Raw genomic sequence first — 14,521 nt, 5'->3', positions numbered from 1 at the left:
TACGCCCTTTTTGGCCAAGTGCATCATTGTGGACGTTCTGCCTCTTTTCCTATGCTTTCAATGCAATTCCAGTCTACCTCCTGAAATCGGTTTCCTGCAATTCTGCCCCGCTTTCAAGTCCTCTTGGCAGCCTTACTTCAGTCTATTTTTGGACGATAGCTCTTATTTATAACTCTGCAGGTTTGTGAATTACAGTGCCCCTGAGCTCCTTTCTTCAACTCGCTTTCTTTTGAGCTGGCCGCAACACCGCAGGATGGCTTCAGGCCCTAATCTGGTTCCGGTACGGCACGCTGAGCCTTTGGTTAATTCCTCTTCCTGGTGGGAAATGAGAGTTAAATTTGCCCGTCCAGACACCTCCAGCTAGCCTCTCATTGGTTCTCGCTATTCCTGTTCATCTTCCGCAGAAATTGCAAACTGGGCCAAACAGGAGGTTAAAGGCGCTGACTCTCCAAGTGGGGAGAGTGATAGTAAAGCGTCTGGAATGTTGCACCCGAGTACCAGGGGTGGAAAACTGAGACATATTTGAACACGTCTCCCATTCACATGGTTGATCATACTTGGGTTCCACATGCATGTTTTAGCTGAAGGAAGAATACCTTAAATATGGAGAGTTGAGACCCGTGTAATGGGAACCATGCAATATGACTTCAAAGGGTCTTCATTTGCTCACCGAACCTCTCCAATCCTATCACTGCTGCGTTTATGCCCCTGTACACATGCTTGATTCTCTTTTGGAGACATAGCAAACCATAGGTTTTTACAATACTTACTAGTCAGGTACATTCTTAGGCGTTAAATATGCGGTGTTGAGTCCATTTCGTTGAGCAAGGAGTAGCTCTTGTCTATTCCATATTTGGCTTAAGGAACTTTATCTGTGCTCATTTCAATCTCTGGTTTTATGCAGCACCCCAACTCACCTTTACCCTTAAGCAAGCATAAGTTGGTTTTCTAAATTTGAGACCCTGTTCTGTTCTGTAATTCAGTTCCTGTGTAGCCAAGTTTACATTCCGTGTATTACTGATATCTTATGATGTTTCTTTTTCTGTGTGACTTATTTCAGTTAGAATCATCATACCTGAATCCACTCATTGTGCTGCTAAGGGCCTGATGACACAGATTTCATTGCTGAGTGATATTGCTTTGTAAGTAAATACCACAACTTCTTTCTCCATTTTTCACTTTCTGCGATGTTGAACTTGTACTGTAAACGAGGTTCTTGTAAACAGAGCTGTTCCAAACTTTGGGGTGGCTGTGTCTTTTTGATTTTAATTTCCCTAAGCTATAGGGCCATAAGTGGCAGTGCCCTAGGCTCTGTTGCTTTGTTTTTTAGATGTTTCAGGAAACACCATACACTTCTCCCGAGTGGTTGTTGGCAATTTACATCCCGCCCATCAGCATAACAAGGCTCCCAGTTCTCCATGGCCTGTCCTGCCTTTCTGGATTTTACACTTTTTTCAGATGGCCCTTTTGACCGGGGGGAAGTGAGACTTCATTGTAGTGCAGATTTCCTTTGCAAGCTTGCTTGGTTGGCCAAAAAGGGCGTATGCGTTTTTTCCTGAATATATTCAGGAAAAAACGCATACGCCCTTTTTGGCCAAGTGCATCATTGTGGACGTTCTGCCTCTTTTCCTATGCTTTCAATGCAATTCCAGTCTACCTCCTGAAATCGGTTTCCTGCAATTCTGCCCCGCTTTCAAGTCCTCTTGGCAGCCTTACTTCAGTCTATTTTTGGACGATAGCTGTCATTTATAACTCTGCAGGTTTGTGAATTACAGTGCCCCTGAGCTCCTTTCTTCAACTCGCTTTCTTTTGAGCTGGCCGCAACACCGCAGGATGGCTTCAGGCCCTAATCTGGTTCTGGTACGGCACGCTGAGCCTTTGGTTATTTCCTCTTCCTGGTGGGAAATGAGAGTTAAATTTGCCCGTCCAGACACCTCCAGCTAGTCTCTCATTGGTTCTCGCTATTCCTGTTCATCTTCCGCAGAAATTGCAAACTGGGCCAAACAGGAGGTTAAAGGCGCTGACTCTCCAAGTGGGGAGAGTGTTAGTAAAGCGTCTGGAATGTTGCACCCGAGTTCCAGGGGAGGAAAACTGAGACATATTTGAACACGTCTCCCGATCACATCGTTGATCATACTCTAGGTTCCACATGCATGTTTTAGCTGAAGGAAGAATACCTTAAACCTGGGTAGTTGAAATCCGTGGAATGGGTACCATGCAATATGACTTCAAAGGGTCTTCATTTGCTCACCGAACCTCTCCAATCCTATCACTGCTGCGTTTATGCCCCTGTACACATGCTTGATTCTCTTTCGGAGACATAGCAATCCATAGGTTTTAAGATACTTACTAGTCAGGTACATTCTTAGGCGTTTAATATGCGGTGTTGAGTCCATTTCGTTGAGCAAGGAGTAGCTCTTGTCTATTCCATATTTGGCTTAAGGAACTTTATCTGTGCTCATTTCAATCTCTGGTTTTATGCAGCACCCCAACTCACCTTTACCCTTAAGCAAGCATAAGTTGGTTTTCTAAATTTGAGACCCTGTTCTGTTCTGTAATTCAGTTCCTGTGTAGCCAAGTTTACATTCCGTGTATTACTGATATCTTATGATGTTTCTTTTTCTGTGTGACTTACTTCAGTTAGAATCATCATACCTGAATCCACTCATTGTGCTGCTAAGGGCCTGATGACACAGATTTCATTGCTGAGTGATATTGCTTTGTAAGTAAATACCACAACTTCTTTATCCATTTTTCACTTTCTGCGATGTTGAACTTGTACTGTAAACGAGGTTCTTGTAAACAGAGCCGTTCCAAACTTTGGGGTGGCTGTGTCTTTTTGAATTTAATTTCCCTAAGCTATAGGACCATAAGTGGCAGTGCCCTAGGCTCTGTTGCTTTGTTTTTTAGATGTTTCAGGAAACACCATGCACTTCTCCCAAGTGTCTGTTGGCAATTTACATCCCGCCCATCAGCATAACAAGGCTCCCAGTTCTCCATGGCCTGTCCTGCCTTTCTGGATTTTACACTTTTTTCAGATGGCCCTTTTGACCGGGGGGAAGTGAGACTTCATTGTAGTGCAGATTTCCTTTGCAAGCTTGCTTGGTTGGCCAAAAAGGGCGTATGCGTTTTTTCCTGAATATATTCAGGAAAAAACGCATACGCCCTTTTTGGCCAAGTGCATCATTGTGGACGTTCTGCCTCTTTTCCTATGCTTTCAATGCAATTCCAGTCTACCTCCTGAAATCGGTTTCCTGCAATTCTGCCCCGCTTTCAAGTCCTCTTGGCAGCCTTACTTCAGTCTATTTTTGGACGATAGCTGTCATTTATAAGTCTGCAGGTTTGTGAATTACAGTGCCCCTGAGCTCCTTTCTTCAACTCGCTTTCTTTTGAGCTGGCCGCAACACCGCAGGATGGCTTCAGGCCCTAATCTGGATCCGGTACGGCACGCTGAGCCTTTGGTTATTTCCTCTTCCTGGTGGGAAATGAGAGTTAAATTTGCCCGTCCAGACACCTCCAGCTAGCCTCTCATTGGTTCTCGCTATTCCTGTTCATCTTCCGCAGAAATTGCAAACTGGGCCAAACAGGAGGTTAAAGGCGCTGACTCTCCAAGTGTGGAGAGTGTTAGTAAAGCGTCTGGAATGTTGCACCCGAGTACCAGGGGAGGAAAACTGAGACATATTTGAACACGTCTCCCGTTCTCATGGTTGATCATACTTGGGTTCCACATGCATGTTTTAGCTGAAGGAAGAATACCTTAAATCTGGAGAGTTGAGACCCGTGTAATGGGAACCATGCAATATGACTTCAAAGGGTCTTCATTTGCTCACCGAACCTCTCCAATCCTATCACTGCTGCGTTTATGCCCCTGTACACATGCTTGATTCTCTTTCGGAGACATAGCAATCCATAGGTTTTACGATACTTACTAGTCAGGTACATTCTTAGGCGTTAAATATGCGGTGTTGAGTCCATTTCGTTGAGCAAGGAGTAGCTCTTGTCTATTCCATATTTGGCTTAAGGAACTTTATCTGTGCTCATTTCAATCTCTGGTTTTATGCAGCACCCCAACTCACCTTTACCCTTAAGCAAGCATAAGTTGTTTTTCTAAATTTGAGACCCTGTTCTGTTCTGTAATTCAGTTCCTGTGTAGCCAAGTTTACATTCCGTGTATTACTGATATCTTATGATGTTTCTTTTTCTGTGTGACTTATTTCAGTTAGAATCATCATACCTGAATCCACTCATTGTGCTGCTAAGGGCCTGATGACATAGATTTCATTGCTGAGTGATATTGCTTTGTAAGTGAATACCACAACTTCTTTATCCATTTTTCACTTTCTGCGATGTTGAACTTGTACTGTAAACGAGGTTCTTGTAAACAGAGCCGTTCCAAACTTTGGGGTGGCTGTGTCTTTTTGAATTTAATTTCCCTAAGCTATAGGACCATAAGTGGCAGTGCACTAGGCTCTGTTGCTTTGTTTTTTAGATGTTTCAGGAAACACCATACACTTCTCCCAAGTGTCTTTTGGCAATTTACATCCCGCCCATCAGCATAACAAGGCTCCCAGTTCTCCATGGCCTGTTGCCTTTCTGGATTTTACACTTTTTTCAGATGGCCCTTTTGACCGGGGGGAAGTGAGACTTCATTGTAGTGCAGATTTCCTTTGCAAGCTTGCTTGGTTGGCCAAAAAGGGCGTATGCGTTTTTTCCTGAATATATTCAGGATAAAACGCATACGCCCTTTTTGGCCAAGTGCATCATTGTGGACGTTCTGCCTCTTTTCCTATGCTTTCAATGCAATTCCAGTCTACCTCCTGAAATCGGTTTCCTGCAATTCTGCCCCGCTTTCAAGTCCTCTTGGCAGCCTTACTTCAGTCTATTTTTGGACGATAGCTGTCATTTATAACTCTGCAGGTTTGTGAATTACAGTGCCCCTGAGCTCCTTTCTTCAACTCGCTTTCTTGTGACCTGGCCGCAACACCGCAGGATGGCTTCAGGCCCTAATCTGGTTCCGGCCCAGCATGCTGAGCCTTTGGTTAATTCCTCTTCCTGGTGGGAAATAAGAGTTAAATTTGCCCGTCCAGACACCTCCAGCTAGCCTCTCATTGGTTCTCGCTATTCCTGTTCATCTTCCACAGAAATTGCAAACTGGGCCAAACAGGAGGTTAAAGGGACTGACTCTCCAAGTGGGGAGAGTGTTAGTAAAGCATCTGGAATGTTGCACCCGAGTACCAGGGGAGGAAAACTGAGACATATTTGAACACGTCTCCCGATCACATGGTTGATCATACTCTAGGTTCCACATGCATGTTTTAGCTGAAGGAAGAATACCTTAAACCTGGGTAGTTGAAACCCGTGGAATGGGTACCATGCAATATGACTTCAAAGGGTCTTCATTTGCTCACCGCACCTCTCCAATCCTATCACTGCTGCGTTTATGCCCCTGTACACATGCTTGATTCTCTTTCGGAGACATAGCAATCCATAGGTTTTAAGATACTTACTAGTCAGGTACATTCTTAGGCGTTTAATATGGGGTGTTGAGTCCATTTCGTTGAGCAAGGAGTAGCTCTTGTCTATTCCATATTTGGCTTAAGGAACTTTATCTGTGCTCATTTCAATCTCTGGTTTTATGCAGCACCCCAACTCACCTTTACCCTTAAGCAAGCATAAGTTGGTTTTCTAAATTTGAGACCCTGTTCTGTTCTGTAATTCAGTTCCTGTGTAGCCAAGTTTCCATTCCGTGTATTACTGATATCTTATGATGTTTCTTTTTCTGTGTGACTTATTTCAGTTAGAATCATCATACCTGAATCCACTCATTGTGCTGCTCTGGGCCTGATGACACAGATTTCATTGCTGAGTGATATTGCTTTGTAAGTAAATACCACAACTTCTTTATCCATTTTTCACTTTCTGCGATGTTGAACTTGTACTGTAAACGAGGTTCTTGTAAACAGAGCCATTCCAAACTTTGGGGTGGCTGTGTCTTTTTTATTTTAATTTCCCTAAGCTATAGGACCATAAGTGGAAGTGCCCTAGGCTCTGTTGCTTTGTTTTTTAGATGTTTCAGGAAACACCATACACTTCTCCCGAGTGGTTGTTGGCAATTTACATCCCGCCCATCAGCATAACAAGGCTCCCAGTTCTCCATGGCCTGTCCTGCCTTTCTGGATTTTACACTTTTTTCAGATGGCCCTTTTGACCGGGGGGAAGTGAGACTTCATTGTAGTGCAGATTTCCTTTGCAAGCTTGCTTGGTTGGCCAAAAAGGGCGTATGCGTTTTTTCCTGAATATATTCAGGAAAAAACGCATACGCCCTTTTTGGCCAAGTGCATCATTGTGGACGTTCTGCCTCTTTTCCTATGCTTTCAATGCAATTCCAGTCTACCTCCTGAAATCGGTTTCCTGCAATTCTGCCCCGCTTTCAAGTCCTCTTGGCAGCCTTACTTCAGTCTATTTTTGGACGATAGCTGTCATTTATAACTCTGCAGGTTTGTGAATTACAGTGCCCCTGAGCTCCTTTCTTCAACTCGCTTTCTTTTGAGCTGGCCGCAACACCGCAGGATGGCTTCAGGCCCTAATCTGGTTCCGGTACGGCACGCTGAGCCTTTGGTTAATTCCTCTTCCTGGTGGGAAATGAGAGTTAAATTTGCCCGTCCAGACACCTCCAGCTAGCCTCTCATTGGTTCTCGCTATTCCTGTTCATCTTCCGCAGAAATTGCAAACTGGGCCAAACAGGAGGTTAAAGGCGCTGACTCTCCAAGTGGGGAGACTGTTAGTAAAGCGTCTGGAATGTTGCACCCGAGTACCAGGGGAGGAAAACTGAGACATATTTGAACACGTCTCCCATTCACATGGTTGATCATACTTGGGTTCCACATGCATGTTTTAGCTGAAGGAAGAATACCTTAAATCTGGAGAGTTGAGACCCGTGTAATGGGAACCATGCAATATGACTTCAAAGGGTCTTCATTTGCTCACCGAACCTCTCCAATCCTATCACTGCTGCGTTTATGCCCCTGTACACATGCTTGATTCTCTTTTGGAGACATAGCAATCCATAGGTTTTTACGATACTTACTAGTCAGGTACATTCTTAGGCGTTAAATATGCGGTGTTGAGTCCATTTCGTTGAGCAAGGAGTAGCTCTTGTCTATTCCATATTTGGCTTAAGGAACTTTATCTGTGCTCATTTCAATCTCTGGTTTTATGCAGCAACCCAACTCACCTTTACCCTTAAGCAAGCATAAGTTGGTTTTCTAAATTTGAGACCCTGTTCTGTTCTGTAATTCAGTTCCTGTGTAGCCAAGTTTACATTCCGTGTATTACTGATATCTTATGATGTTTCTTTTTCTGTGTGACTTATTTCAGTTAGAATCATCATACCTGAATCCACTCATTGTGCTGCTAAGGGCCTGATGACACAGATTTCATTGCTGAGTGATATTGCTTTGTAAGTAAATACCACAACTTCTTTCTCCATTTTTCACTTTCTGCGATGTTGAACTTGTACTGTAAACGAGGTTCTTGTAAACAGAGCTGTTCCAAACTTTGGGGTGGCTGTGTCTTTTTGATTTTAATTTCCCTAAGCTATAGGGCCATAAGTGGCAGTGCCCTAGGCTCTGTTGCTTTGTTTTTTAGATGTTTCAGGAAACACCATACACTTCTCCCGAGTGGTTGTTGGCAATTTACATCCCGCCCATCAGCATAACAAGGCTCCCAGTTCTCCATGGCCTGTCCTGCCTTTCTGGATTTTACACTTTTTTCAGATGGCCCTTTTGACCGGGGGGAAGTGAGACTTCATTGTAGTGCAGATTTCCTTTGCAAGCTTGCTTGGTTGGCCAAAAAGGGCGTATGCGTTTTTTCCTGAATATATTCAGGAAAAAACGCATACGCCCTTTTTGGCCAAGTGCATCATTGTGGACGTTCTGCCTCTTTTCCTATGCTTTCAATGCAATTCCAGTCTACCTCCTGAAATCGGTTTCCTGCAATTCTGCCCCGCTTTCAAGTCCTCTTGGCAGCCTTACTTCAGTCTATTTTTGGACGATAGCTGTCATTTATAACTCTGCAGGTTTGTGAATTACAGTGCCCCTGAGCTCCTTTCTTCAACTCGCTTTCTTTTGAGCTGGCCGCAACACCGCAGGATGGCTTCAGGCCCTAATCTGGTTCTGGTACGGCACGCTGAGCCTTTGGTTATTTCCTCTTCCTGGTGGGAAATGAGAGTTAAATTTGCCCGTCCAGACACCTCCAGCTAGTCTCTCATTGGTTCTCGCTATTCCTGTTCATCTTCCGCAGAAATTGCAAACTGGGCCAAACAGGAGGTTAAAGGCGCTGACTCTCCAAGTGGGGAGAGTGTTAGTAAAGCGTCTGGAATGTTGCACCCGAGTTCCAGGGGAGGAAAACTGAGACATATTTGAACACGTCTCCCGATCACATGGTTGATCATACTCTAGGTTCCACATGCATGTTTTAGCTGAAGGAAGAATACCTTAAACCTGGGTAGTTGAAACCCGTGGAATGGGTACCATGCAATATGACTTCAAAGGGTCTTCATTTGCTCACCGAACCTCTCCAATCCTATCACTGCTGCGTTTGTGCCCCTGTACACATGCTTGATTCTCTTTCGGAGACATAGCAATCCATAGGTTTTACGATACTTACTAGTCAGGTACATTCTTAGGCGTTAAATATGCGGTGTTGAGTCCATTTCGTTGAGCAAGGAGTAGCTCTTGTCTATTCCATATTTGGCTTAAGGAACTTTATCTGTGCTCATTTCAATCTCTGGTTTTATGCAGCACCCCAACTCACCTTTACCCTTAAGCAAGCATAAGTTGTTTTTCTAAATTTGAGACCCTGTTCTGTTCTGTAATTCAGTTCCTGTGTAGCCAAGTTTCCATTCCGTGTATTACTGATATCTTATGATGTTTCTTTTTCTGTGTGACTTATTTCAGTTAGAATCATCATACCTGAATCCACTCATTGTGCTGCTAAGGGCCTGATGACATAGATTTCATTGCTGAGTGATATTGCTTTGTAAGTGAATACCACAACTTCTTTATCCATTTTTCACTTTCTGCGATGTTGAACTTGTACTGTAAACGAGGTTCTTGTAAACAGAGCCGTTCCAAACTTTGGGGTGGCTGTGTCTTTTTGAATTTAATTTCCCTAAGCTATAGGACCATAAGTGGCAGTGCCCTAGGCTCTGTTGCTTTGTTTTTTAGATGTTTCAGGAAACACCATACACTTCTCCCAAGTGTCTGTTGGTAATTTACATCCCGCCCATCAGCATAACAAGGCTCCCAGTTCTCCATGGCCTGTTGCCTTTCTGGATTTTACACTTTTTTCAGATGTCCCTTTTGACCGGGGGGAAGTGAGACTTCATTGTAGTGCAGATTTCCTTTGCAAGCTTGCTTGGTTGGCCAAAAAGGGCGTATGCGTTTTTTCCTGAATATATTCAGGAAAAAACGCATACGCCCTTTTTGGCCAAGTGCATCATTGTGGACGTTCTGCCTCTTTTCCTATGCTTTCAATGCAATTCCAGTCTACCTCCTGAAATCGGTTTCCTGCAATTCTGCCCCGCTTTCAAGTCCTCTTGGCAGCCTTACTTCAGTCTATTTTTGGACGATAGCTGTCATTTATAACTCTGCAGGTTTGTGAATTACAGTGCCCCTGAGCTCCTTTCTTCAACTCGCTTTCTTTTGAGCTGGCCGCAACACCGCAGGATGGCTTCAGGCCCTAATCTGGTTCCGGTACGGCACGCTGAGCCTTTGGTTATTTCTTCTTCCTGGTGGGAAATGAGAGTTAAATTTGCCCATCCAGACACCTCCAGCTAGCCTCTCATTGGTTCTCGCTATTCCTGTTCATCTTCCGCAGAAATTGCAAACTGGGCCAAACAGGAGGTTAAAGGCGCTGACTCTCCAAGTGGGGAGAGTGTTAGTAAAGCGTCTGGAATGTTGCACCCGAGTACCAGGGGAGGAAAACTGAGACATATTTGAACACGTCTCCCGTTCACATGGTTGATCATACTTGGGTTCCACATGCATGTTTTAGCTGAAGGAAGAATACCTTAAATCTGGAGAGTTGAGACCCGTGGAATGGGTACCATGCAATATGACTTCAAAGGGTCTTCATTTGCTCACCGAACCTCTCCAATCCTATCACTGCTGCGTTTATGCCCCTGTACACATGCTTGATTCTCTTTCGGAGACATAGCAATCCATAGGTTTTACGATACTTACTAGTCAGGTACATTCTTAGGCGTTAAATATGCGGTGTTGAGTCCATTTCGTTGAGCAAGGAGTAGCTCTTGTCTATTCCATATTTGGCTTAAGGAACTTTATCTGTGCTCATTTCAATCTCTGGTTTTATGCAGCACCCCAACTCACCTTTACCCTTAAGCAAGCATAAGTTGTTTTTCTAAATTTGACACCCTGTTCTGTTCTGTAATTCAGTTCCTGTGTAGCCAAGTTTACATTCCGTGTATTACTGATATCTTATGATGTTTCTTTTTCTGTGTGACTTATTTCAGTTAGAATCATCATACCTGAATCCACTCATTGTGCTGCTAAGGGCCTGATGACATAGATTTCATTGCTGAGTGATATTGCTTTGTAAGTGAATACCACAACTTCTTTATCCATTTTTCACTTTCTGCGATGTTGAACTTGTACTGTAAACGAGGTTCTTGTAAACAGAGCCGTTCCAAACTTTGGGGTGGCTGTGTCTTTTTGAATTTAATTTCCCTAAGCTATAGGACCATAAGTGGCAGTGCCCTAGGCTCTGTTGCTTTGTTTTTTAGATGTTTCAGGAAACACCATACACTTCTCCCAAGTGTCTGTTGGCAATTTACATCCCGCCCATCAGCATAACAAGGCTCCCAGTTCTCCATGGCCTGTTGCCTTTCTGGATTTTACACTTTTTTCAGATGGCCCTTTTGACCGGGGGGAAGTGAGACTTCATTGTAGTGCAGATTTCCTTTGCAAGCTTGCTTGGTTGGCCAAAAAGGGCGTATGCGTTTTTTCCTGAATATATTCAGGATAAAACGCATACGCCCTTTTTGGCCAAGTGCATCATTGTGGACGTTCTGCCTCTTTTCCTATGCTTTCAATGCAATTCCAGTCTACCTCCTGAAATCGGTTTCCTGCAATTCTGCCCCGCTTTCAAGTCCTCTTGGCAGCCTTACTTCAGTCTATTTTTGGACGATAGCTGTCATTTATAACTCTGCAGGTTTGTGAATTACAGTGCCCCTGAGCTCCTTTCTTCAACTCGCTTTCTTGTGACCTGGCCGCAACACCACAGGATGGCTTCAGGCCCTAATCTGGTTCCGGCACGGCACGCTGAGCCTTTGGTTATTTCCTCTTCCTGGTGGGAAATGAGAGTTAAATTTGCCCGTCCAGACACCTCCAGCTAGCCTCTCATTGGTTCTCGCTATTCCTGTTCATCTTCCGCAGAAATTGCAAACTGGGCCAAACAGGAGGTTAAAGGGACTGACTCTCCAAGTGGGGAGAGTGTTAGGAAAGCGTCTGGAATGTTGCACCCGAGTACCAGGGGAGGAAAACTGAGACATATTTGAACACGTCTCCGGATCACATGGTTGATCATACTCTAGGTTCCACATGCATGTTTTAGCTGAAGGAAGAATACCTTAAACCTGGGTAGTTGAAACCCGTGGAATGGGTACCATGCAATATGACTTCAAAGGGTCTTCATTTGCTCACCGAACCTCTCCAATCCTATCACTGCTGCATTTATGCCCCTGTACACATGCTTGATTCTCTTTCGGAGACATAGCAATCCATAGGTTTTAAGATACTTACTAGTCAGGTACATTCTTATGCGTTTAATATGCGGTGTTGAGTCCATTTCGTTGAGCAAGGAGTAGCTCTTGTCTATTCCATATTTGGCTTAAGGAACTTTATCTGTGCTCATTTCAATCTCTGGTTTTATGCAGCACCCCAACTCACCTTTACCCTTAAGCAAGCATAAGTTGTTTTTCTAAATTTGAGACCCTGTTCTGTTCTGTAATTCAGTTCCTGTGTAGCCAAGTTTACATTCCGTGTATTACTGATATCTTATGATGTTTCTTTTTCTGTGTGACTTATTTCAGTTAGAATCATCATACCTGAATCCACTCATTGTGCTGCTAAGGGCCTGATGACATAGATTTCATTGCTGAGTGATATTGCTTTGTAAGTGAATACCACAACTTCTTTATCCATTTTTCACTTTCTGCGATGTTGAACTTGTACTGTAAACGAGGTTCTTGTAAACAGAGCCGTTCCAAACTTTGGGGTGGCTGTGTCTTTTTGAATTTAATTTCCCTAAGCTATAGGACCATAAGTGGCAGTGCCCTAGGCTCTGTTGCTTTGTTTTTTAGATGTTTCAGGAAACACCATGCACTTCTCCCAAGTGTCTGTTGGCAATTTACATCCCGCCCATCAGCATAACAAGGCTCCCAGTTCTCCATGGCCTGTTGCCTTTCTGGATTTTACACTTTTTTCAGATGGCCCTTTTGACCGGGGGGAAGTGAGACTTCATTGTAGTGCAGATTTCCTTTGCAAGCTTGCTTGGTTGGCCAAAAAGGGCGTATGCGTTTTTTCCTGAATATATTCAGGATAAAACGCATATGCCCTTTTTGGCCAAGTGCATCATTGTGGACGTTCTGCCTCTTTTCCTATGCTTTCAATGCAATTCCAGTCTACCTCCTGAAATCGGTTTCCTGCAATTCTGCCCCGCTTTCAAGTCCTCTTGGCAGCCTTACTTCAGTCTATTTTTGGACGATAGCTGTCATTTATAACTCTGCAGGTTTGTGAATTACAGTGCCCCTGAGCTCCTTTCTTCAACTCGCTTTCTTGTGACCTGGCCGCAACACTGCAGGATGGCTTCAGGCCCTAATCTGGTTCCGGCCCGGCATGCTGAGCCTTTGGTTAATTCCTCTTCCTGGTGGGAAATGAGAGTTAAATTTGCCCGTCCAGACACCTCCAGCTAGCCTCTCATTGGTTCTCGCTATTCCTGTTCATCTTCCGCAGAAATTGCAAACTGGGCCAAACAGGAGGTTAAAGGGACTGACTCTCCAAGTGGGGAGAGTGTTAGTAAAGCGTCTGGAATGTTGCACCCGAGTACTAGGGAAGGAAAACTGAGACATATTTGAACACGTCTCCCGTTCACATGGTTGATCATACTTGGGTTCCACATGCATGTTTTAGCTGAAGGAAGAATACCTTAAACCTGGAGAGTTAAGACCCGTGGAATGGGTACCATGCAATATGACTTCAAAGGGTCTTCATTTGCTCCCCGAACCTCTCCAATCCTATCACTGCTGCGTTTATGCCCCTGTACACATGCTTGATTCTCTTTTGGAGACATAGCAATCCATAGGTTTTAAGATACTTACTAGTCAGGTACATTCTTAGGCGTTTAATATGCGGTGTTGAGTCCATTTCGTTGAGCAAGGAGTAGCTCTTGTCTATTCCATATTTGGCTTAAGGAACTTTATCTGTGCTCATTTCAATCTCTGGTTTTATGCAGCACCCCAACTCACCTTTCCCCTTAAGCAAGCATAAGTTGGTTTTCTAAATTTGAGACCCTGTTCTGTTCTGTAATTCAGTTCCTGTGTAGCCAAGTTTACATTCCGTGTATTACTGATATCTTATGATGTTTCTTTTTCTGTGTGACTTATTTCAGTTAGAATCATCATACCTGAATCCACTCATTGTGCTGCTAAGGGCCTGATGACACAGATTTCATTGCTGAGTGATATTGCTTTGTAAGTAAATACCACAACTTCTTTATCCATTTTTCACTTTCTGCGATGTTGAACTTGTACTGTAAACGAGGTTCTTGTAAACAGAGCCGTTCCAAACTTTGGGGTGGCTGTGTCTTTTTTATTTTAATTTCGCTAAGCTATAGGGCCATAAGTGGAAGTGCCCTAGGCTCTGTTGCTTTGTTTTTTAGATGTTTCAGGAAACACCATACACTTCTCCCGAGTGGTTGTTGGCAATTTACATCCCGCCCATCAGCATAACAAGGCTCCCAGTTCTCCATGGCCTGTCCTGCCTTTCTGGATTTTACACTTTTTTCAGATGGCCCTTTTGACCGGGGGGAAGTGAGACTTCATTGTAGTGCAGATTTCCTTTGCAAGCTTGCTTGGTTGGCCAAAAAGGGCGTATGCGTTTTTTCCTGAATATATTCAGGAAAAAACGCATACGCCCTTTTTGGCCAAGTGCATCATTGTGGACGTTCTGCCTCTTTTCCTATGCTTTCAATGCAATTCCAGTCTACCTCCTGAAATCGGTTTCCTGCAATTCTGCCCCGCTTTCAAGTCCTCTTGGCAGCCTTACTTCAGTCTATTTTTGGACGATAGCTGTCATTTATAACTCTGCAGGTTTGTGAATTACAGTGCCCCTGAGCTCCTTTCTTCAACTCGCTTTCTTGTGACCTGGCCGCAACACCGCAGTATGGCTTCAGGCCCTAATCTGGTTCCGGCACGGCACGCTGAGCCTTTGGTTATTTCCTC

This window comes from Stenella coeruleoalba (assembly GCF_951394435.1).
Source record: "Stenella coeruleoalba genome assembly, contig: scaffold_389, whole genome shotgun sequence".
In the NCBI taxonomy this organism is placed as follows: domain Eukaryota; kingdom Metazoa; phylum Chordata; class Mammalia; order Artiodactyla; family Delphinidae; genus Stenella; species Stenella coeruleoalba.
The sequence above is the reverse complement of the archived record's forward strand: the minus strand, read 5'-3'. Positions refer to the sequence as shown.